The sequence below is a fragment of the Hibiscus syriacus genome, unplaced genomic scaffold, assembly GCF_006381635.1.
Source record: "Hibiscus syriacus cultivar Baekdansim isolate YM2019G1 unplaced genomic scaffold, ASM638163v2 tig00018827_pilon, whole genome shotgun sequence".
NCBI classification, from domain to species: Eukaryota; Viridiplantae; Streptophyta; class Magnoliopsida; order Malvales; family Malvaceae; genus Hibiscus; species Hibiscus syriacus.
In genome coordinates, this window is record NW_024062448.1 from 587783 (window position 1) to 610134 (window position 22352).

General features: G+C 33.6%; 1 pseudogene; it reads right to left on the reverse strand.

Moving 5' to 3' along the window:
• Positions 1 to 17113: 17113 nt before the first annotated feature.
• LOC120209382 lies at positions 17114 to 22275 on the reverse strand (annotated as a pseudogene).
• Between the last annotated feature and the right edge of the window lie 77 nt (positions 22276 to 22352).

Here is a 22352-nt window from a genome sequence, read left to right on the forward strand (position 1 = left end):
CATTTTCGGTACTACGTAATTTCCAGTTGTTTTAAATTAAGAAAATTGTAATTTTAAATTAAAAAGTAAAATTTGACATTGATTACTTACCTCTGATTGTTTTAAAAAACACCCTTGAAAAGTCAAGAAACACGTTAGATAAAAAAAAAAGATAAAACACAACAAAAATGAAGATGTACATAGTATTAAATAAAAATAATAATAGAAAAATAAGAAATATATATAGAAACATATAGAACAAAATATAATAACAAAAAATATACGTAGTAACTAAATAATAATAATACATCTCTACTTATACATATAAATAATGACATAATATATATATATATAAGAAAAAATTTAATATAATATAAATAATTCGAAACAAAAATAGAGAAATATTGTAAATAAAAAGAAAAGTATACTTAAATATATATATATATATATACTAATATTAATATTAATAAAATAAATAAAGGTAAGAAAAGAAAAAATATATATATACATGTGTTAATAAACACTAGGAAGACAAAATAAATAAAAAAGAATATATATATACATGAGAAAATAATAATAATAAAATAATAGTAAACATAAAAAAAATGTGTATATATAATAATGTGAAAGTAAATAAATATAATAAAAAATATACAATAAATAAAATGAGGGAAAAAAGTTGGATTTCAAAAAGTGAATAAATCGAAAGAATTGAAACGTGAAGGTCCAATTTTGAAGAGAAAACATTGATTTTGGGGGGCAATTAAATACTTTAAAAAATAGAGGGGACCAAGAGTGAGATTACCCCTTTTTCACACCCATTCCGAAAATCAAAATATTTTCTCAAGAAAAGAAGAAGCCTCGGGGGCTAGATCTATAAAAATAGATCTCGAAAAATGCCCCTGTTCATCGGCAAAAAAATCGTTTTCTTTGGTGTTTTTCGAATACAAAATGTAACAAGACACAAGCATGCAAGCATAAACTCGAAAAAGATACTATATTTACCTTGTATTTCTCTTCGAAAATTTGCAGGAAAAAAACTCTAATTTCACTCTAAGATTGCTCGTAATTTCTGCTTGTATTTCGTATCACCATCCGTCCCCTACAAATGGGGAGGATTACATGTATTTATAGTGAAAAAAAAAACTAACTATTCTTAGAATCCTATCAACAATAGAATCCTAATGTAACTAGACTCCTTGCCCGGTTGTTGCACGTTTGTTGGTGTAGTTGTTGATTTAAAAGATATGGTGGTGGAAGAGCCCCCTTAGGAGAGAAACTCTTTTAAGAAAATAGGTGTCTACAGATAGATATGGTCTCAACTCAACATCCTCATCATGGATAATATGACTCGGATCCAGTTGATAAAACCTTATTATGTACATGTGGAAAACATCATGAATACGACCAAGTTAGGGAGGAATCTCAAGATGATAAACAACAGGTCTGACTCTCTTCAAAATACAATACGGCCCAATAAATCTCGAACTCAACTTTCCTTTACATCCAAATCTTACTTTATTCCACGGAGATACCTTCAGAAAAACTTGATTTCCAACCTGAAACTCAATGTCTTTCCTTCTTTGATCAACATAAGACTTTTTTCTATTAAAGCCTCTTTCAGGCGATCACAGATCAATCAGAAAGTATCTTCAGTCTCATGTACTAACTCTAGACCCAAAGTCTTCCTATCATGCAACTCAATCCAACAGATAAGAGTGTGATATCTACGCCTATACAGAGTCTCATATGGCGCAATACGAATATTGGCCTGATAACTGTTATTATATGCAAACTCTATAAAAGGCAAGAAATCCTCCCAACTACTATAGAAGTCAATCACGTAACCCCATAACATGTCCATTACCAGGATCACTCTCTTAGATTAACTATCAGTTTGAGGATGAAAAGATGTACTAAGTTCAGAGGAGTACCCAAAGCTTCATGTAAAGCCTTTCAAAACCTCAAAGTAAATCTTGGATCTTAGTTAGAAATGATAAATACAAGAACCCCATGCAATATGACAATCTCTGAGATATAAAACCTAGCTAGCTTGTCCATAGAATAATTAACTTGAACAGGGATAAAGTGAGTTGGCTTGGTGAATCTATCAACAATCACATAGACAAAATCCTTTATCGAATGAGTCAGAGGCAGTCCGGTAACAAAATCCATAGTAATTCATTCCCACTTTCACTCGAGAATCTTGATAGGTTGCAATAAACTAGGCGGATGCTGGTGCTCTACCTTAACCTGTTGACAAATCAGACACCTAGCAACAAAATCAAAGATATCTTTCTTCATGCCAACCCAATGATATCTCTCTCACATATTATGGTACATCTTATCTTCACCTGGGGTGCATAGCATAAAGACTACAATGAGCCTCACAAAGGATATCATACCTCAAATCTTCATCATCAGGCACACAATAAGGACCTTTGAAGCATAAAACTCTATCATAGTCAAAAGCATAGTCCAAGGTAGATCCCTTCTCAACTTGCTCAATAATTGGAAACAAAAAGCTATCTAACAACTGCTTGACCTTGATATCCTCAGCCAAGGTAGGCTTAACCTACAACTCTTCTAATAAAATGCCATCATCATAAAAATTCATCTTGACAAACAAAGACCTCAAGTCATATATCGTATTATGACTCAAGGCATCAACGACAAAATTAGCTTTACTTAGGTGGTAATCAATCTCGCAATCATAATCATTCAAAAGCGCAAGCCAATTTCATTACCTTAGATTAAGTTCCTTTTTGAGTAAGAAGATACTTTAAACTCTTGTGATAAGTAAAAATATAACACTTCTCTCTATAGAGATAATGTCTCCAAATCTTTAAGGCAAAGACCACAACTGCCAACTCCAGATCATGGGTCAGGTAATTACACTCATGCGGCCTCAACTGACGGGATGCATAAGTGACTACCATTTCCTCCTGTATCAAAATAAAACCAATTCCAGAGCGTGAAACGTCACTATAAATTGTAAAATCCATCTCGGGCTCAGGTTGAATAAAAATTGGACCCTGAGTTAAAGTTGTCTTTAATTTCTCAAAACTCTCCTACTGAGCATCACCCCAGTCAAAAGGAATATTCTTCCTGAGAAGCTTCACCAAAGGGGAAACAATAATAGAGAAGCCCTTGATAAAGCGACTATAATACCCAACTAAACCCAAGAAACTACTAATCTTAGAGATATGATTGGGTTGCTTCCAACTCATAATGGCTTCAATATTGCTCGGATCGACTAGATACCACTAGCAAACACAATATACCTAAGAAAAGTCACCTCACGAAGCCATAATTCATATTTTTTTTCAACTTGGCATACAAACAATGGTCATTCAGAGTCTATAGAACAATCCTCAGGTGCTCATCATGTTCCGCCTAAATCCGAGAATATACCAGAATATCATCAATGAACATCACTCCAAATTAGTCTAAGTAAGGAATCGCTAGAAACTCGTAATGTCCATATCGGGTACGAATAATAGTCTTTGTAGCATCAACATCCTTTACCTTCAACTTATAATACCCAGATCAAAGATCAATCTTCGACAATACAGTGACTCGGTGAAGTTGATCAAATAGGTCATCAATCTTAGGCAGTGGATATTTGTTCTTGACTATCAGCTTGTTCAACTTTTGGTAGTCGATACATAGTCTAAGTGATTCATCATTCTTTTTCACTAATACAACTGGAGCTCCCCACTGTGAAGTATTGTGCCTGATAAAAACTCTATAAAGAAACTCTTGCAATTGAACCTTAAACTCCTTAAGTTCTTTTGGATCCATATGGTATGGTGCCATGGAAATAGGGGCAGAACCTAGACGAGTCTCATCAAACTCTACGTTTCTATCCAGAGGTAACCGTGACAACTTCTCAGGGAAGACATCAGGAAACTCACGGACGATACGAATTTCCTCAATCTTAGATAATGAGCCTCTAATATTTTAGGATACAAGAAATGAAGGTCTCATAACCCTTTTGGATCATCCGATCGATAACCAAAGTTAAAAATATATTGGAGAGGTAACCTTGACGTCCACCAATTAACACCATAGTCTGACCATCAAAAGTCTTCATAGTAGACCCTTGTACTCACAATCTATAATGACTTGATTCTCATTTAACCAGTCCATCCCCAAAATCAAATCAAACTCCTCCAAAGGAAGCTCCATAAGATCAACCAGAAATATTTCACCCCAAACCACTAAAGGACAACGTTAAAATATTTTTTACAACCACTGATTGTCCAACTGGGCTCATAACTGTAACTGCACTCTTGGCGTCCTTGATTAAAATTTGAAGGTTACAGGATATGGAACTTAAAACATAGGAGTGGGTGAAGCCATTTTCTAGTAATGTAAAGTATAGAACATAATAAATAGTAAAAGTACCTACGATAACCTCTAGTTCATCTTTGTCATCTCGACATCTAGTAGCATACACTAAAGCTGGCTGTCTAGCCTTAGATACAATTGTCTCCCTACTATGCTACAAACGGGCTCTAGTAACCCTTCATGTAATTTATGAGCTTTATTTTATTTCTAGTACATGTAATTTACTTCATTTCATTGTGATCCTTGTCTGTTTTAGATGTTGTTTTAATTTGTTACATTGGATGTTTGTTCGCATGCCTAGTTCTCGTTATTTATGTTATGGTATGATTTAACCTTTGCTTTAAGTTGTTTTAGTTATATATATATATATATATATATATATATATTACTTTTTTTATGTTTATGTGTTATATGTATATATTTGTTTAATTCATTTCAATTTTTATATATTTATATCTATATTCGTTTTTTAGAATTAATATTAATATTTTAAAGTATTACAAAATGATATTTTTTTTGTTACTATTTTTCAATGTCTCACACTCGTATGAATTTTGAAGAACACCTTTTGTAGAATAGGCGTGAAAAGTGCAACTTGTTAAAAATAGCACGATTTAATACGACATTCGAACGAAAAGCGAACTTGAAGATAATCGAGTATGCTTTGATAAAAAATGAAATTGATCAATGTTCAATAAAAGGATTACATTTTAAATTTTGACTTGAATCTACAAATCTGACCACTACGACAACATACAAGCAACCAAGTACCAATTTTGGGCATTGTGGAGGTACTAATCCTTCCCCAGCATAACTGACTCCTGAACCCTTAAAAATGTTTTTTTGTAATGCACACACCCATTTTGACTTTTTAAATATTTTTCTTAAAAAATTATTTTAAAAGAAAATTTTAGCTATTCGACCTACCTAACCTAAATGACGATGGCGACTCGCATCATTTTTTTCAAAAGTCTTACGTACTATTTTAACTCGTTAAAAAATTGCGTCGATAGCTTGGTAACTCTGCTGGGGACAAGTTAGAGAGTCAGGTCTTTGGTCAATTATATGTTGTCTTAGTTGTGAAAATTATGGATCCGAGTCCAATATTAGCTTATGATCCTTTTCATTTAACATTGGTTAATTTCTTGTCTTATTCTTTATGTAAATAATTGTACTGATGTTTGAATTCATATTTGCAGCTTAATTGAATTTCCCTTTGTCGAAACTGCTTTTATCTTTGTTTTGTGTTTGTTCAAAGGTTTGTATGTTCCTCCTCACATACTTCACTTGCATTACATGACATAAGCTCTATACCCGAGCTCCGTCCCAATTAAGTAGGGGTGCATGTTATGCTTTCATTGTGAATTTATTCCCCGTATGAGCTATAGTTACTAACCTCTGAGACACACGCCTTGTACCTCTGTGGGAATTTACTTCCTCGTATAGGTATAGGGAGGCAGATCTCCTCGAATTGAACTCATTCCGTTTGAAGCCTGTAATTGGTGAGGATCGATGGTTTTCCAGCCCAAATGGGTAGTATTGATTATCGTCAGCTTAACAGGGTGACCATAAAGAACAAGTATCCTCTTCCAAGAATCGACGATTTATTTGATCAACTCAAGGGAGCTACGGTGTTTTCGAAAATCGATTTACGCTCTGGTTATCATCAGGCGAAGATACAAGAAATGGATGTTCCAAAAACGTCGTTTAGGACTCGGTATGGCCATTACGAATTTGTAGTAATGTTATTCGGGTTATTTAACACATCTGTATCGTTTATGGATCTTATGAACAGAGTTTTCCAAACATACCTTGATTAATTTGTGGTCGTTTTCATTGATGACATCTTAGTGTATTCAAAGACAATGGAGGAGCATAACGCCCATCTTCGTGTGAGTCTTCAAACATTACGAGATAATAAGCTTTATGTTAACTTCTCTAAGTGCAAGTTTTGGCTAACTGAAGTGACATTCCTTGGACACGTGGTTTCTGCAGAAAGGATTCAGGTAGATCCTCAGAAAATAAAAGCTATATTGGATTGGGAAGTTCCAATAAATGTTTCTGAAATACGGAGTTTCTTAGGTTTTGCAAGATATTATCGAAGGTTCATAAAGGACTTTTCGATGATTTCCTCTCATTTGACCAATCTGTTAAAGAAAGATGTACCTTTCGCTTGGATAGTTAATTGTCAAAAGTGTTTCGAAACTCTAAAGAAAGTTCTTACGGGGAATCCAGTGTTAGTGCAACCAGAATCAGGCAAGGATTATACAATTTATAGTATGCTTCCCTTAATGATTTGGGATGTGTATTAATGCAAGATGAGAAAGTAGTCGCTTATGCTTCAAGACAACTTAAGCCCCATGAGAATAACTATCCGACGCATGATCTTGAATTAGCAGTGGTGGTCTTTGCATTAAAAATTTGGTACCACTATTTATATGGTGAGCATTGCTACATTTTTACAGATCACAAAAGTTTGAAGTATTTGTTGAAGCAAAAGGACCTTAATTTGAGACAAAGAAGATAGACTGAATTACTCAAGGACTATGATGCAATTATAGATTATTATCTCGGGAAAGTCAATATAGTAGCTGATGCTCTTAGTCGGAAGACTTTTGTCACCTTACGTATATTAGATGCCCAAATCGTGTTCAAGGATAATGGTGCGCTGATGGCCAAGTTAAAGTTAAAACCGTTATGTTTACAACGTATTCAGCAGTTGCAAAAGAAGGATAATAAATGTTTAGCCTGGTTTGAGCAAATGAAAAAGGTGAAATCAAGGATTTTGAAGAAAAGTCTAATGGATGTTTATACTTCAAAAACCGAGTTTATGTTCCCAATGTTGATGAGTTGAAAAGAGATATACTTTATGAAGAACATTGTAGTCAATTAACTATGCACCCAGGAGAGAACAAGATGTATCAAGATTCGAAAGGGCGTTTTTGGTGGCCATGCATGAAAAGAGGCATTACAGAGTTTGTCTCAAAGTGTCTTAATTATCAACATGTAAAAGATGAACATCAAGTTCCTTCGGGGTTATTACAACCGATCTCGATTCCTCAATGGAAATGGGAAATAGTTACGATGGATTTCGTAATGGGGTTTCCTTTGTCACCCAACAAAAAGGATTTAATTTGGGTTATTGTGGATAGATTGACCAAAACATCTCATTTCATTCTTGTTCAAATGGATTATTCGATAGACAAGTATGCAGAATTATATATCAAGGAGATAGTTCGACTGCATGGAATACCATTTTCAATAGTATCTAATAGAGATCCAAGATTTACTTCAAGATTTTGGAAATCTTCGCAATGAGCTTTGGGTACTTGATTGAACTTTAGTACTGTTTTCATCCTCAAACCGATGGTCAATCAGAGTGGATGATTCATATGTTGGAATATATGTTAAGAGCATGTGCTATTGAATTTCATGGATCATGGGAAAAGTATCTGTCGCTTGCTGAATTTGCATATAATAATAGCTATCAACCAAGCATTAAAATGACACCTTATGAAGCCTTGTATGGAAGGAAGTGTAGAACACCACTTAATTGTTATGGATTAAAAGATCGAGAAGTTCATGGCCCATAATTGATTAAATAAGTTGAAGAAAAGGTTCAGGTAATCCAACACAATCTTAAGTGGCATCAGACAAACAAAAGTCATACACAGATTTAAAGAGGAAAGAAATTGAATTTCAAGTAGGCGACAAAGTTTTCCTCAAGTATCACCTTGGAAGAAAGTACTCCTTTTGGGCGTAAAGGAAAGCTCTGTCTTAGATTCATTAGACCTTATGAAGTTTGGAAGTGAGTTGGACCCATGGCATATCAGTTAATCTTGTCGCCAGAGTTAGAAAAGATTCACAATGTCTTTCATGTGTCTATGCTTCGGAGATATCGCTCAGATCCTGTGCACATCATAACTCTGGATGAGATAGAAGCTTAATCTAACCTGACCTACGTGGAAGAACCGATACAGATTCAAGCGTATGAAATCAAGCAGCTAAGGAACAAGATTATTCTGCTAGTTAAAGTTCTCTAGAGAAACCATAGAGTAGAAGAAGCTACTTGGGAACATGAAGAATATATGAGGAGATAATATCCCCACCTCTTTGTGCAATGAAAATTCGAGGATGAATTTTTCTTAAGAGGGGAAAATTATATCCCAAATATCAGGTTAGTGACCAAATTGTAAGAATTCAAAAATTAGTGGTTTAATTGGAATAACTTGAAAAGTTCAAGGATTTATTATAGAATTTTATTTAGGACTTTATATCAAAATTGGATTATTGGAAGGGCATTATGGTCTTTACACAAGAAGTATTTTTATCTTCCCTTTTTAAGGGATATAAAACACGTGGAAAAGGGAGAAAAGAAAAAGAAAAGTCTGGAACCTTGTTATCTTCTTCCTCGTGGCTGAGAGATTCAGTACTAATACTTCCCTTCTTTGGTATCGATACCCACTTCGGTACTGATACCATTTCGATATTCTGGAATTTCCAACATGATAATGGTATCGATACCTTACTCTTGGTATCGATACTCCCCTTTCAGTATCGGTACCTCCCTCAATCAATACCGATACTGATCCTTGAACTCAAACTGATTTTGCCAGGAAGTATTGGTGCTGTTCTTCCAGTACCGATACCCTTGCCTAGAAATTACCATTATTATTTCGAAATTTAACTAAAACTTACCTAAATATCCTACTTTTATCTCCCTTTATGCCTTTAAACTCAACTTCATTCATCAAAACCAACTTTTCTCATTTTACTACTCCTAAACATCCAAAATCTCACTAGAACACTTGAATCTCAAAATCATACCATATTTTCAAACAAGTATTAATCATTTATAATCTTTCTAACTCCTTAATTAGACCATTGACAAGTCAAATTTATCAATAGAAATCGAAAAACTAATCCATATCAACAATTCATTTAAAACCCCACTTTACAATTTCATTATTATTTCACCCCTCCCTTAGTTTTAATCAACAATAATCTTTCTTTAAGCTTATATAACCCCTAAATATTCAAAATCAAACCGATATTTGAAAAAACAAACAACTTGAAATCACTTACCTTTAAAATTGGAGCTCTCAGCCACGAGGAAAAAGATAACAAGGTTCTAGACTTTTCTTTTTCCTTTCTCCCTTTTCCACGTGTTTTATATCCTTTAAAAGGGAAGACAAAAATCTTTCTTATGAAAAGACCATAATGCCCTTCCAATAATCTAATTTTGATATCAAGTCCTAAACAAAATTCGATAATAAATCCTTGAACTTTTCGAGTTATTCCAATTAAACCGCAAAGTTTTGAATTCTTACAATTTGGTCAGTGACCCGATATTTGGGATGTTACACTTTAGACCAAGCATCCAAGCAAAGGTATGTTTGCAAAATGGACTACCTTGTAAAGTGAAGACTTTGATCTCTAATGAAACATTTTCTATGATATTCATCATTGGGATTAACACCATTTGCATTTGCATTCACATCCTTTCATATCAATGTTTTCATCTACTTGCACTTACATTTATTGAAGCATTATAACATTCATTCATTCAAAAAAACACCGAATATTAAGATGAAGTTTCTGATCGCAGTGATTCTAGCCCCTAATAATAGCAAGAATTCTCTGGACCCATACAATACAAGAAAGATGAGTAAGGAAACATATGACAAACTAGCTAAAGTTGAGAAAGAGTGAAAGGAACTGCAAGAAGAGGTGAGAGGTCGGTTGGTTAAAATTGAGGCTGATACTACTAGCTCTCAACTGGATTTGCTGAATAAAATGAAAAGATATTTAGGAAACATGTGAACGCTGGGAAGAGTATCATTGAAGACCTTACGCATCCCTTGAGCTCTACACATATTCATATGTCTGTCCCAGTGCATCAAGAATCTGGACCTCAAGCTTTCTCTGCTACTGAGAACGCTCCACAATATCAGGCTGAGACTTTTATTCGTATTAACTACCCTATTGCATCTGGAGTTAAATCCAATGATTTTTATGATAATAAAATCATGCATCCAAAGGAAATATATGAGAAGGAAAGAGCCAAGAATGAGCTCACCCAGAGATTAAAGAATTTGGAGGAGAAGATAAAACGACTAAATCATTTTATGGATTCGACGCCAAAGAGCTAATTTTGGTCCCTGACCTTGTCCTTTCACTGAAGCTCCAAGTTCATGAATTCGAGAAGTACGATGGGACCACTTTCCCTTCGTCCCACATTACCATGTTCTATAGGAGAATGGTTAGCCACTTGGAGAATGATAAGTTGTTGATCTACTATTTTCAAGGTAGTTTGATTGGACCCTCTTCTAAGTGGTATAAACAACTAAATCGTACTCAAATCCATTCTTGGAAAGATTTATCTAAGGCCTTTTTAGGTTAATACAAGCACATGACTGATATGGCACATGACTGAACAACTCTATAAAATATGGAGATTAAGTATAATGAGAGCTTTTGATAGTGCACACAACGACCGAGGGGCGTTACATCCCAAGTTCATCCTCCAGTGACTGAAAGGAAGTTTACCATTTTTTTCATCAATACCTTAAAGTCCCCATATATCGATCACATGATAGGAGCAACCACTAATAGTTTCTCAAACATCATCATGTGTTGATAAATGATCGAAATAACTATAAAAAATGGTAAAATAGGGGGAATTGGTAGTATTGATATCAAGACAAATGTTGAATTCAATATAGTGGGATCTTATTTAGCTAATCATGGGGCCAATTACCATAAGATTCGAGAAAAGACTCATATTGATCCAATTCTGACGACATATGAAGAATTGCTCCCAACACTGGTTGGGAAGAACCTGGTGACTCCAATATAATCTAATCCAAAGGAACCTTCATTTTCTAAAGGCTATGATGTTAACACAATATGTATGTTGAAAAAATTTTGATATTTCGATATAACAAATTAAGTTAAATGAATTTTAAGATTTTCCAAATGATTTTCTAAGTATATTCGATAGAATTATTCGAATATCAAAACATTACTCCAAATCTTTCAAAGATCATTTTTAATCCTTACTCAAAGTGTAAAATTAAGTTTTAAACTTAAAACAATTTCAAAATAATTTTACAAAGTATTTCGAACCATTTCAAAGCCAAAAATTCCAGATTGCTCAGAGGGAACCGATTCCCCCCTGAATGGTTTGGCTTCGAGAATTTCAGTATGCTCGGAGGGATTCGATTCCCCCCCAGGGGGTACCGATTCCCCCCTTGTCTAACGATCGAAATATTTGAATTTTACACTTAGGGAACCGATTCCCCATAGGGGGTACCGATTCCCCCCACGCTCCAAACTGTTTTATTAATTGTTTTCACACTAAAACGACTATATTATTTTCTCTAATCATCCCCAACGTTCAGAAGTGATTCAAGGTGTATTTAAGCAAGCTTAAAAGCCATTGATCAAAAACAAGAAACATCAAGCAATTAGAATCAAGAGAGAATCAAAGAGAAAGTATCAAACCTCAAGTTTGAGCATTTCAAGCCTATTTTTCATTCAATATTCATTTTGCTTTCAAGAACACTTATTGTGCTCAATTGTATTTATTCTTGAGTGTTCTTTCTTTGTTCTAGAATTGTGCAAACATATTTGCCTTGTGAGGTTTTTCTTGTAAGTTTGCAAATTTGTATTTCTCTTTGAGAAAAGAGTGTTCTCAAGAATTTGGGTATATTCTTGAGGGAGTTGTAAGGTTATCTCTTTGGCCTCAAAAGAAAGAACAAATTAGTGAATTTGTTGGAAAATCCTTAGTGTGGATAGCTAAGGTAGTGGACGTAGACTTTGGTTAATAAAGTCGAACCACTCTAAATCGCTGTGCAATTTCTTTCAATTTTCTGCAAAAGCTTCCACAAAATTTTTATTGCCAATTCACCCCCCTCTTGGCCGATTCAGTCAATCGATTAACTCAACAATGTAGCTACCACATAAGAAGCTCATGGCACACTAGTGAGAATTGTGGGGCATTGAAGTGTAAGGTTTAGAATTATTGGGCACACCTCATAAGGTTTCATTGTATTTAATGAGGCATTCTAATGCGAATAGAGGAGTCATTGCATCCACCATGAAGCTTTGTTGTACTTGCATGAAAAAACATTTCAACTTCTTTGAACATGTTTTTTTAAAGTTTGTGAGTCACTTGATGTTTGAACATATTAAATACAATAAAACCTTATGAGGTTATGAGCAATGAGTAAATTTCAATCCTGAAATTCTCCAGATATCAATAGAATTAAAAGTTATATAAATAGTCAAAGTTATAAATCTTTGACAAAGTGACTAGGCTGAACCTTTGTAAAACAAGGACCATTGATTCTACTCCAAAAGATACAACAAAACACCATTCTCGTAGGGATCAAGATAGCATTCTCTCACGAATAGGTAATCAAATGGCTTGGCATTCAAGTAAGTATAAGACTAGACAAGATGAGGCATCTCTTGTGTATGATATTGTGAAACTGATTGGATTTCACTTCTATTAAGGATGTTTAGTGATGATTATAATCTTCACATATGGAATAGTGGAGTAGATGAATTTAGTTTAGGTCAATTGCTTAGGGATTGAAATCCAAAGATGAAATTTTCTGATTATCAATGACACCCGGACTATAACAAGTTCTTCTCGATGAACTTAAGAAATTGAATCAATACACCCATAAAGTTAATGAAGTGTCTTCATAAGGTAAGTATAATAAAGCTGAGCTATTCCACTAAAGCAATTGGTTATAAAGACAACTCAAAAGCTCTGGCTTTATGAATAGATTACATTCAAACCATGACACTGATCAAATACTTGGCAATTCGGTGTTTGTTCCACTATGATCGTCAAGTCAAAGACTTTGTGGTTAGATGAATCCTTCAACAATGCCTAAATAAAGGCAAGTGAATTTAAAGTTGATAAATTTCAAGAAATAAAGGTAATAATGCACATTGTTTGAGTCAATAAGGAGTATCAGTGAAAATATACTAAGGGAGTTAAGAAACACTTGTTATAGTCAACTTTATACAAACACTCAATAATTTTATTTTTAGACTGATATTTCTGCACCACCTTTGCTGAAGGAGTCTAATAAAATCTTGAACAAATGGAAGATTTGAGAGAATTGAAATAGAAGTTTTATAAAAGGTTTAGCAATTAATTATGCTAGTTGTGTTACTTTGTCTGCATCCGAATAGAATGCCAAGCCGAGAAAGAGGGACACATCACAATGTCCACATGGACAGAGAAAACTTGTCGGCTAAAATCTTAGAAAAATAGAAAGTCGACCTGAAGCCAGCCAATCAATCCTGACACTTGTCAAAGGATTATAACTTCGAAAATTTAAAAAGCAGTTGATTCTTTTAATATTTAGTGAACTCATGTTTTGCTATTTGCTTCAATTGTAAGCCTAATAAGGTGCATTATTTTGTTTCTTCAATAAATTTTTCAAAGGAAGGAAAATATATTTCAAACAAGATAGCTTCCTTGGAATGGTATCGTAGAAACCTATCAAAGGTTCCTCAAACTTAGAAGCTTAGAACTATAAATGAGGGCAAAGAAATTGAATGTTCAAGGCCAATATTGTTGAGGAAATGAGGAAAAACTTGTCACAAGATGAAGACTCGACAAAGACAAAGATTCAACAAAAAGAATGAAGCAAAGATTCATATAATAATGGAGCTCACAAAACTAAAATGACATCATGCATGCATATTTAGGCATTTGAAAAAAACATGAGCATAAAAATTCATTTTTCATCAGTTTTGAATGTTTGACAAGAATTTTAAAGGACAACCAAGATTTCATTTCACAATGTTGTGAGAAAGAAGATAATTTCAGCAAAGATTCAATCCACCTTTTCACCATCGAAAGAAATGGATCTCAGGAATGAATTAAAGACCTTTGGGTACTTTAAATACATATCAATGATACATGATGATAGACCAACAATTTCCAATTTAAGAGTTCATAATTAGAAGAACTCATTCGATGAGGGAGAAGAAGTTCCTAATGAGAAGAACTTGTTCAACCTTGGTTCGTCCATCACAAAAAGAGGTGGATCAACATTTCCAATGAAAGGGTTCATAATGAGAAGAACTCGTTCAATGAGGCAGAAGAAGTTCATAAGAAGAAGAACTTGTTCACCTTGGCTTGTTCATCACATAAGGAGTTGGATCAGCATCACCACTTCGCTCGATTCCATCACATAAGGAGTTGTATCGGTGTCATCACCTTGGCTCGTCCATCATATAAGGAGTTGGATCGACATCACCATTTCGCTCGATTCCGTCACATAAGGAGTTGGATCAACATCATCTTGGTCGAGATAGTTTTCCTAGAAACTTAAACTTCAAAAATCATTTCAGTCAAGATTTTATCTCACTTTAGATTTTTCCCTAAAAATAACTTAGTCTCACTAGAGATTATTTTTCTCAAAACGAATTTTATTTTACTTAAGATGGTTTTTCTTAAAACACATTTCGTCTTCCATGAGACAATTTCCTTCGAAACATGAATATTAAGATTATTTCACTCAAAATAAATTTTTTATCTCACATGAGGTTGTTACTCTTGAAACATTTTTTCCCCATTCAAAATAGTTTTTAGCTTTTCCAGAAATCTCTTCCTTTGAAAATTGAATTCTATATCCCTTGAGATAAAAAGATCATTTTTAGTCTCACATGAGACCATTATTTCTAACAAAAAATAATAGAAATAAATATTTAGACGTGCTTATCAAGGTCATTGTGTCTTTTGCAGTTTCAAACCCGTCACAAAATGAGGTGGATCAACATTTCTAATGAGGAGTTCATAATGAAAAGAACTCGTCCTAAGTGAAAGAATAAATTCATAATGAGAAGAACTTGTTCAACTTGCTTGATTCCGTCACAGAAAGAGGTGGATCATCATTTCCAATGGAAGAGTTCAAAATGAGAATAACTTCTCCACTGAGGGAGAATAAGTTCTTAATGACAAGTGTTTTGGTTTAATCACTGTTTAGTCCTTCACAGTTCAACACCTACTTACAAAAACAATTACTTCTTTTAGGTTTTATCATGTGACGGTACCCTTATTTTAAGCTTGTTTTTACATTTCAATCACCATCTTTTATATATATATTTATTTCAAGTTTGATGCACCATTTTTTTCTTTATTTTATTTTGGGTAATGTATGTTCAACTTATTTACATTTATATTCGATTGTGCTATTCTGATTATTTGTTTATGTTCGATTCTGCAAACTATTTTTTATTTTAATGTTTATTTCATTCCTTTTTTAATTTTCTATTTTATTTACTAACCACTAACTTTATTTTATCACTTCTAACTAATATGTGATCTTGTGGTGACCTGATCCGGGATAAGACTCGGGATAAGACTCACATTATTATGATCCGGACCCTTTCAATATTATCTTAATTACTTACTTTTCCAACTTCTAACTAGGGGTGTTCAAACGGGTAATTCGATTAACCGACTGAACCGAATTATCCAAATTCTAATAATTAATTTTTTTCCTCCATTAACCGTTAACGAAACCAATTTTTTTCTAAAAAAAATTTAACCGAACCGAACTAAGTTCGGTTAACCAAATTAACCAAAATTTATAAATAATATATATTATATATTAAATATTGACTATTTTTTGGTTTATTCGTTAATTCGGTAAAAATCGAGTTCAAACACCTCTAAAGCTAAATAATATATATATATATATATATATATATATATATATAATATTAAATATTTAATAATTCTGGTTAATTAACCGATTTCAAACCTAATTAACTGAAATTGAAATTTTAAAAAAATAATTAACCGTTAACCTACGGAACCCAAAATTAACCAATCGAAATTTTGTCTCTGTCGGTTAATTCGATTTTAACCGAACAGTGAACACCCTTACTTCTAACTACTAACAACTAAATTTTAACTTCTTGTATTCGAATCATCATACGACCTCGCGATGAGCCGCCCCGGGTACAATCCGCGTTATTACGGTACAAGTTAAAATGCTAACACTACTAACCGTTAACTCTTAACTTTTATTTTATTTTTATTTATAACACTACTAACATCTTACTACTAACTTTTATTTTATTTTATTTTTTATTTTTTATGCCAATAACCACAACCTTTAATTTATTGCATTCGGACCATTGTACGACCTTGCGGTGACCCACCCCGGGGTACGACCTGCCTTATTACGGTCCAGGTTAAAAAAAATTAAAATTATTTTATTAACTTTATTTTCTTGTTATTTACATTCCAATATTTTAAATTTTAAGTTTATATTATTCTGTCATTTTCTTCAGTATTTATATTTCAATCCTTTTAAATTCCAACATTTACTTTTCTGTTTATTTCTAATTTGAGTTTTATATTCTGTTTTATTTTATTTTAACCCTTCATGTAATTTATGAGCATTATTTTATTTCTAGCACATGTAATTTACTTAATTTCATTGTGATCCTTGTCTATTCTAGATGTTTTACTTTGTTACATTGGATGTTTTACCTTGTTTAATTCATTTCGACTTTTATATATTTATATGTATATTTTGTTCTTTTAGAATTAATATCTCGTACTCGTATGAATTTTCAAGAATGCCTTTTGTAGAATGAGTGTGAAAAAGTGCAACTTGTTAGAACTGACACGATTCAATATGACATTCGATTGAAAAGCGAACTTGAAAATAATCAAGTATGCTTTGATAAAAAAATGAAATTGATCAATGTTCAATAAAATGACCACATTTTAAATTTTGACTCAAATCTACAAATCCCACCATTACGGCAACGTACAAGTGACAAGTATTAATTTTGGGCGTTGTGAGGTGTTAATCATTCCCCACGCGTAACCGACTCCCGAACTCTTAAAAATGAATTTCTGGTAACCGGAGTGGACAAAGGAAACGGAGGATAAACAACTTTTAAAGGCTACCAAGGAGGCAATCTGAGACATCAGTTTGCTTCGTTCAATTACCTGCATCTCGACTGTAGAACTGGTCGAGAGTTTTGATGGTATACGGGGGAGAAGTTCGTGAGGAAATATGAAAAGTAGCGTCCATGCCAAATCAAGTGACCGAAAGATATTGCGGGTGTCGTATGCTCCTTGGGTGATACCTGGTTAGACACATCTGCGTGATCCCTGCATGTCATCCCCTCACCAATGGCACTCTAGGAAAATATATATAACAAAAATGGTTACAATTCATAGTTACTGTCTGTATATTTTCATCTTGACAGATAAAAACTATCTTCCTGGAAAATCAAGAGCCTCAACTAATGGGTGCTATCCTTACCTTCATCAGACGGGACAGCGACCGAAGCACATTGATTGGTGGGTATATCTGTCAAATTCATAAAGGAGGAGAATTTATCAATTGAAACAAACCAACTAAACTGATGTTCGTACAAAGAAACCATATTCACCAAAATCCAATTTTGAAAACAGATCAATACTGTAGACCTTGAATCAACCAGTTAAACAAACAAGGTACATGCCATCAACGTCACACACCATGATGAGCCACATTCAACCCAAGTCACCTTGAGAAATTTACTTATGCAATGCAATAATGGAGAAGATAGTTCCCATACGAAACACCGTATTGAAAATGAAATTTACGCATAAATTGATGAGAATCATGGTGATAATTTGTGAACCTTAGTATCTCCCAGATACACAAGTTGATAGCTTGTACAGGCTACGTTAAACATTAACTGCCTATTATAAAGCTGCCTGTCAATGTATATTTGCCTTCCTGTGATATATCCAGTAAGATCAGGGGTGGGATGTGTAATATCAGCCAAAAATAAAAAATAAAGAGAATGAAGCTATGAATCATAATTATCATTAAAGAAAGTATTGCGGTGTAAAAAGTTGATATAGTTAAAAGATGCATTACCATCATTTGGCGTGGTAAGAATTGGAATCTGTTGATAGAACCCTTTCTCCCTTCAATTCGTCCAGCACGCTCATATATTGTGGCCAAATCGGTGTACATGTACCCAGGATATCCACGTCTTCCAGGTACTTCTTCTCGTGCGGCAGACACCTGCATTAGCAATAGTTTCTCTAACGCAAATGGCATAACACTATAAACAACATGGATTTAAGATGAATAAAGATTAAACTTCTAACATTCACATAAAAGCTTTCCATAGCTACATAGATTTCTGAAATGCATGAATTAAATGTCAAGAATGTAAGATCAATCCGGATCATTAGAAATAGTAAAACATAAAAAATCATACATGGTTCCATATAACTATGCTATGGCTAGTAGTCATAGACACCAGAGAGTTTGCACTAATGAGACATGGTTGTTTTCCGTTATCTCACGAGGAGAATCAGCATAAGAACTCATGTCTGTAAGTATCACAAGAACATGCTTCCCGCATTTATATGCCATGTATTCTGCAGTAGTGAGTGCAATTCGAGGAGTAAGAATACGCTCAATTGTGGGATCATTAGCCTGTAGAGAAGAAAGTAGAAGCTAATTTCCAGCTATAAATAATTTTTTAAAGTAGATCCAACCTCCCAACCAAACCACCGTTACCTTAAAAAATAAACAAATGAATAAAGCCTTTGTATCTCAAATTGAATTATACCAGGTTTAGGAAAAGAGTCACTCTCTCCATTGAGCCATTTTCCTCAAAGTCACGTTTGAAGAACTGTGCAGTCTCCATGTTTACCCCCATAGCTGCGAACACAACTGCAAAATTATCTTCTTCACCATCCTGAAATCAGTGAGTGAAACAATCAGAATATGGAAAGGTAAAATAGCCACATCAAAGACAAATATGCATCATGTTTTCAGTAGTGAGAAATATTAGTGGAAACTGATAACTAAAACAAATTACCAAATGTTTTTTTTTTCATGTATCTACAATTTTGAGTTCACTGCAATGGGACAAGCAACTGGGTAATGACATACAACAAAATTAAAATGCCAATTGAAAGAAACTTCATTAAAATTTCATAATTGATTTACACTTAGCACATTAACTCGTTCAAATCATCAAGGATGTCCAGGGACGGACGCAACCTGGATGTCACATTATTACCAGACAAGCAACATTGGTACATGAACTTTACCTCAAGAAGATCTCTTGCCTTCTCCAAACGTTTCACCAAACCAGCCTGACGACAAATCTGAGCAGCAATTTCATTGTGGGGAAGACCAGCAGATGAGAAGAGAGGGATTTTTACCCTCTAGCAATTGAATTCATGACATCAATTGTTGAAATCCCTGTCTGTATCATTTCTTCGGTATAGGTTCTCTCACTAGGATTAATAGAACTCCCTACAAAGTAAAAGAATAAAGGATAAGTAATGTAGCTAACAAACTACAGATGGCAGACAACTTATAGCGTTCAATTATCAGTCATTCCACAACACTGCCTACCAGAGATATCCAAATATGCCTCAGGCAAGATAGGTGGACCATTATCTATTGGCTAGCCAGAGCCATTGAAAATGTGCCCAAGCATATCCGAAGAGACAGGAGTTTTCAACACCTACAAAATAGAGTTAGGAGAAGAATTACAGGCAACTGAGTTCAAAACAGCAAAAAAATTCAGAGAGTTACACAGCATTATATCAAGTGCTTGTTTCCCTATGGGCGTAAGAACAAATACGCACACAAATGGTTGGTATAAGATGCCTATTTTTTTTATGCTTATCATGTCAAAAAAACCAATAAACATTAGAAGTAGTCTAAATTCTTGATTGTATAAACCAATAAATATTTTTATATAATTTTGAAATAATAAGATTATAAATTAAATATATTTTGAATTTTTTAAATTTTAATAATAGAGACAATTTATAATTTAAAAAGTACCAATTTTGGGCGTTGTAGGGGTGCTAATCCTTCCCTAAACGTAACCGACCACGAATCCCTTTTTATTATTAAAAAGAATGAATTTTTGGTTATAAACGCAGATCAATTTATTTATTTTTATTTGATGTTTTCTTAAAACTCTTTTAAAAAATAATTTTTAGGTATTCGACCTACCTGACCCAAAAGGCCGATGGCGACTCCCAAATCATTTATTCACATTATTTTCCCGCCGAGTATTTAAAATTCGTGCCCGGACGAAAACCGGTTACGACACAGGACTTTACATACTTCTCCTGTAAATTGCACAGTGGTATATTTGTTGTCAATTCCAGATGTTCCTTCAAAAACCTAGCCAATGTAACATATAAGAAGAGAATATGAAGAATAAATGCATTTGCTATAACCGAAATTGCAGCACCAGACAAGAGGGTCTCGTTCCTTTTTCCATGGTGTAAAAGTGCATATAACAGGAATTCATAGTTACAAAGGAAAGCTGGAAGATTTAAGACAGAAATTACCTGAACAACAGCCTTTTCTCCATCAACTTAAAGGACTTGACCACATCTGGTTATTCCATCCCCTAAATGAATATTAACAATTTCTTGAAATTTTGGTCCCTAGAAAAAGCATAAACCCTCAGATAATGAGTTGAAATAAAAACTAAACAAGCTTGAGAATGATACCACATAATTAGTGAGAAAAAGAAAACTTGCCTTCACTTTATCAAGGATTACTAAAGGCCCAGCAACTCCAGAAACTGTTCTATATTCTGCAATCAACTCAAGAAAGTAAATAATTATTCTTTTAACTTTACCAGTTTTTTCATGCAGCACTTCCTGCTTGTCACAATGCATGTGACAATTTAACCAGAATCTTATGGTCAATTCAGCCCCCAAGATTAGACAGAGTACTCAATTCATGTTAAAACACAATTACTTATGATGATCATGGAACTAGTTTAAATCAAGCAGTTTACCCATGCCAATCTCCAGTGTTTCCTCCTCCATGTTGTTAATGTTTTTTGCCTTACCCATTTTGTAGTTCTGTCAAGAAAGAAAGCCACAATGAGCTTGATCCTTGAAATAGTTAAATTGCGGAGATCTATTAGATTACTGATTTTGATACTTCTCCTTTTACTATTTATTTCAGTTTAACATGAAAGCAGACAGTTGACAGCAAAACTTGCAATTGATTAAAAATTATTAACTGCCCATATACAAAAGCATTTATAGTTTAAAGTTCTTTATAAAATATAAAGTAATGATCCCTTTTGTTCTCCAGAAAGAAACATTTTCATTTTGAAATGCTAAAAAATACAGGATTAGCATGAATGAAAACAACAGTAGAACATGGCCAGAATTCTCAACCTGAAAACTAAGTAGAAGTAGCAATCAAGCTTTACCTTACTAAACAAAATTAACAACCGTTCCCTATTTATGCAGAAGAAACGAATTCCATTCATTTCCAGATTCATCTCAATTTCATAGTTTGCTACACTTGAAATCTATTCAATAAAAATGGCTTCCTCTAATCTTTAGCTATTCCCTATACACTGTTAATCACCGATATGTACTAATCACGTCATTCTAAATTCACAAAAAAAAAAAAAACAATACCGTACAGACCATGAAACTTCAATTATCAGAAATGGCTCAAACATCATTAGAATTGAAAACTATAATTCTTTTTATATTTATTTCCCTAGTCCAAACAGAAACTAAGTCCCGAAAGTAACATCCCTTGCAAATAAGATTAAGGAAAACAAACCTTCTTGTATTAAAAAATGGATCAAAATTAAGAAATTAAACAGAAAAAAAAAATCAACAACGTGAGAAAGTGGATCAAATTAGAATGGAACTGATTTCGGTATGATTAGTTTTTAAACAAATTAAATTTTAGGAAATTGAAATGAATTGAATGAAAAATGAGATTTTTTTTTGTATAAAAAAGGAAAAATAAAAAGAAAGAGGAACTTACTTTCTTTTGTGCTATTCTGTTCTTTCTTGTGTTCTTCTACATGGTTTCAAATAACTGCCGAATAAAAATATCACGGTCGTGATGATGTCTAAAACCTCTAACGCAAAAAATAATGGTGTGAATCGCGATCACACGAATAGCAGTAGCGATCAATCGCGATAATAAAGGACCGTT